This window comes from Acyrthosiphon pisum, chromosome A1 (genome assembly GCF_005508785.2).
Source record: "Acyrthosiphon pisum isolate AL4f chromosome A1, pea_aphid_22Mar2018_4r6ur, whole genome shotgun sequence".
In the NCBI taxonomy this organism is placed as follows: Eukaryota; Metazoa; Arthropoda; class Insecta; order Hemiptera; family Aphididae; genus Acyrthosiphon; species Acyrthosiphon pisum.
This window is the reverse complement of record NC_042494.1, coordinates 144,675,877-144,680,704: the sequence shown is the minus strand read 5'-3', so window position 1 is coordinate 144,680,704 and position 4,828 is coordinate 144,675,877. Positions and strand designations below refer to the sequence as shown.

At 29.8% G+C, this 4,828-nt stretch overlaps 1 non-coding gene across 1 annotated transcript; it reads right to left on the bottom strand.

Annotated features, from left to right (window-relative positions):
• Nucleotides 1-1,301: 1,301 nt before the first annotated feature.
• Nucleotides 1,302-1,373, bottom strand: TRNAQ-UUG. Its single transcript has one exon. It is a non-coding gene; the product is annotated as a tRNA-Gln (tRNA).
• Nucleotides 1,374-4,828: the final 3,455 nt, after the last annotated feature.

Sequence of the window (4,828 nt, the reverse complement as noted above, 5' to 3'; positions counted from 1 at the left end):
TAATACAATTCGACAATTTTATTATTGTAATTAACGCCGTCATCGACAAATGCGGTGAGTCTCGTTGCTGTCGTTGAGTATGCGGACAAGTAACAAAATGTTTTGAATGCAGTCAAGGGTCTATGTGAAATTCGTATAATGCATATATAAATATATCATATTATATTATTATATATATAAATATGTCAAAGCTTATCGAACGATAGAGAATATTATACCTTTATGACCGAACAATTGTGAATACAAAAAAATCACAAACAACTCGCCGCTTACTCAAAAAACCTATTACGATTACAGAGAAAGAATTTACAATATAAACCTCTAAATGGGTTTCATTTATCATCTCCACGTAATCTCCAATCGAATAATACAAATTTATATCATCTTCTGATGTTAAATCTATATATTACATCGAAGATCGAATTAATATTGTTATCGAGTTCGGAGGATGTGAAAAATATTGCTGAGTAAGCTCTTATCGTTGTTCACTGTTACCTAGAGTGGTTATCTGTGATTACACCAAGTATACTTGACGACTTTTTTAAATTCATATTATAATAAAATATACTAACTTTATTTTTATTACATATTTTAATATTTTATCTACCAAATCTCAGTCCTCAGTCATCTCATGATTAATGATCATATAATAGAATCAAAATGGCCCGAACCAATGTCATCACATTAAGCTGTACTCACTGTATTATTAAATACTATTTAATAATAATAATATGTATAAACAAATTGTATATGGAAAATTAGCCAAATGTTTGAACTAATTTAGGTAATTTAATTTTAAATTGTCGACAAATCTAAATTATCAATTATTGTTATCATCGTCCTAAACACTGTTATTTTAAAATCAAAAACACGTTTTTTTTGATATTCTAAAGTGAACTTGGGTTAATCATGATGATAATATTAACGTTTACTTTATTATGATGTACATTGTAAATAATATCAAAAAAACAATTTTAAATCTAATTTATTATAGTATGTATCATGCGTTGCTAATAATATTTAGTTATTACCTCCGAGCTATGCTTATGATCGAGGCCAGTTGTGTATTAATCGTATAAATAGACAGTTGGTACAGACAACGTGTGTTTCTTTTTTCCTGTACTACCTGCCTACATATTTAAAAATAGAAATTTAATTTTTAGTTTTCTCTAATATAGTATTAAATATTATGGGTCATGTAACTTATTACAGATATTGTAATATTAATAACTAATAAGCATAAAAACATAATCAAACATTAAAATACGAAAATCGTTAAAAAAAAATTGCAAAAAATTTGTAGGTTCCACCGAGATTTGAACTCGGATCGCTGGATTCAAAGTCCAGAGTGCTAACCATTACACCATGGAACCGCGACGAGAACGTTTAGGAAACGAGCACTGTTAAGCGAATATTACAGTATGGCACATTGGAGGTACACATTACAGAATTGATATTGTATTATTGTAATATAACTAATAACAACGAAAGTTATGTCCAATTTTGATTTTGACATTAATAGTTAGCCAATAATCTGTTAGTTATCATAGGACTGAAGTTCGGATTTCAAATGTTGATGCCGGTATCCATCCATTATCCAGTAGGTATATTATTATTATTATTATTATTAAGTTTGCTTTCGGTGTATTAGCATTTAGCGATAATACCTACTGAATTTTTATGGCAAATCCAAATACATTATACATAATAATAGCTCCACCAATCGTATGCAATCATTATATTTTACCTGTACAATTTACATGATATATACATTTTACCGTTGACTACATACACGTCTTACATTATATTATAATATTATAGGACATAGAAGGTATGTAATTATTATGGTATATTGGTATTATTGGTATATTGCTTTGGGTGTTCGTATATAAATATATTATAATAATAATTTACTTATAGCAATTACACATTGCTCAAAAGAACATAAAAATAAAAATAATTGGGAAACTTAAAATCCATTTCCTCTGGTGAAAGGATTATCAAATATTATGAATGATAAAATATTTAATATCACACAAAATGATTGAACTATATTCCAAGTTCTAGCTGCAGATATTATATAGAAATGTTCGAAAAAACAGAACAAAGACATAGAATTTTCGATATTTATGAACCGACTAAATTTAATTTTTATATAATAGTTACCTTAATCAAATATACCAGATACTTTTAATTAATTATGTTATGTTGCGCACAAATTACTAAATTAGTAAGGTAAATCCAGACGCAACATAACATTATTAATTAAATCTTAATAGATATACATACTCACATAATAACATATAGGTATCTGGTATAAATGATTTAGTTAGGTACCTTTATATTTTATGTTATCCGATACATAAGCGTGCGCAGACCATGCTGACAGGGGGGGCAGAATATAATAAAATATATATTTTATAATATATAGTTAAATATTATTTTGGTTGTTACTTTATTAGTTAGTTCAATTAATATTAGTCATGGAAGTATTTTAGTTTTAAAAATCATTAATTTAATTACAAATTTAATATAGTAATATTGAAACTTCAAAGTTTATTTATATTATATTAATATGTACATAAACAAACAAAATAAAAACATTCTTTAAAATTTACCAAAAGACAAATCTTAGCTCTTTACTTCTTCAGAGTACCATTCTTCTCTCAGAAGGAGATAATATTTTAAATTGTTCAATTATATCATAAATATTAAGATTATAGGCCAATTTCTGTTCAATTGACATGGTGAGAAGTCCATCTAGTCGATCCTGATGCATTGTAGTATTGTACTACGTAATTTGGTTTTTATTAAGCTTAATTTTGAGAACTCCTTTCACAAGAACAACTAGTTACAGGAATAGTAACAAATATTTTTAACATTTTAAATATATTATTGAATATAGTTTCCCTTCCACTATTAAACTCTGTTAACCATTTTATCCACGTATCACAATTTTTATAGTACTTTTGGGTACATTATTTGTATGTTGAAGTAGACTTATTTCACTTTTTAACATTTCAGCTTCCAAACAATCAACTTAACTTGAAACTTTTCTTTTTTTAACCGGTGGAATTTCGATTTGATTGTCTTCACATAATTTAATAACTTTTTTATAAATATTGTCAAAATTAGATTCAGTATTTCTCATAGTTTCCAGTGTATTTTTCAATGATTCAACCAACTGTACTGCTGTTAACAAATTAATATCAGATTTTTGCAAATATTCACTCACTTTTAATATTGAACATAATATAGGACTCAACATTTCCAATGCAAAAACAAACTCGAAGGTTTTCATTTGATAAATAATACCCAAACCTTTAGCACGAATATCAGATTGTCTAGTGGATTCTGAGATTTCATTAATAGCAGTAAGTAGAGTAATTTACTTTGACCGCACTAACATTTCAGCTCGCAGGAGGGGCAGCTGCCCACCCTGCCCCCCCCCCCGTGCGCACGCCTATGATCCGATAACAGTTATTATATCGATATGGTATATTGTTTAATGTATATACAGTATATGACAACAGCCGAATAATAAAATTAATTTTGTCAAAAATAATGTTGCGTATGTACCTATAATTTATTATTCTGGGTTTTCCGTAATTTTTTTTTGAAAAACTCCGGGGAAGGAGTGGGCCAGCTTCCGCACGGGCCTGTTCAAGCAAACAGGTAGATTCAACAAAACGGCTGTGGGCGTTGCGTTACGGTGCCGGGCCGCGTACGGTTTGTCACGTCACGTCACGTCGTACCGCGCCGAACAGAACGGGCCCATGTGCAACCGCCTCGCAGAATCGTGCGCGTTGCCACGCCACGTACGTTAATTTGTCGTAATTATAAAAAAAAATAATAAATACAGACGGCCGCCGCTTCGTGATTGTAGGATGTCGAGCAGTACCAACGTGCCATGTCTTATATTATAATTTGCACGTTCATAATATTATAATCAACATTGAATATATTTTATATTATGTATAAGTAAAATATCGCTAAATTTTTTTAAATTTTGAATAGTGGTACAATAAGAAAGGATTTTCCGATAGGTGTTCGCATTTTAAAGTGGTGGTTAAACAAAGATTTTGATATTCGCGGTTGGAATAGAAATTTTTTTTTGTTTATAAAAGGTTACCATTGCGGTTTAAGATTATAATTAAAGTTATAGTAGAAATTATTTTTATTGTTTTATTGGTATATACATGGATTCCATTGGTTACTTGAGCAAGTATAAGCATGCATCAAATTTTCGTGCTTATGGCCTCGAATATAGAAACTATGCCTTAAAACCATACTCTATATAATATGTATGTAGCTTATATACTCAAAAACTATTCTATTTGATGAAAAGCTCAGAGATTGTTTTTAGTTATGTCAGAGACGCTTAGAGAGTAAGTAGTTTAAACCACGTTAAGAAATACACCGGCTAAATCCAATCCGTACTTTCGGTTGCCCATCTAGGTCAAATTATTTCACATAGATATAGGTACACTGAAGCTGATTTGTCCGTAAACTAAGGTACATTATAACTGAGATATACTCAAATCGAGATACACTTATTATAGCGTACAGTATAGTATAATATATTTATAGGATTTGGCACATAAAAAACCTGCACATGGGCGAAGACGGGATAGTCAATTAGGTAATATTATATAATAAAACAGTATTTTACTGAATGTGTCAAATATACGAGCCAGATCCACAAAATATTAGAATAGATTCGATCCTTGTCACTGCACTGGGACCAGAAATCGAGGACAGCATCAAGATTATAGTCTTCTTAAAATCAATAAACTTGTACAACTCAGTGGTGGATCCAGGGGGGGGG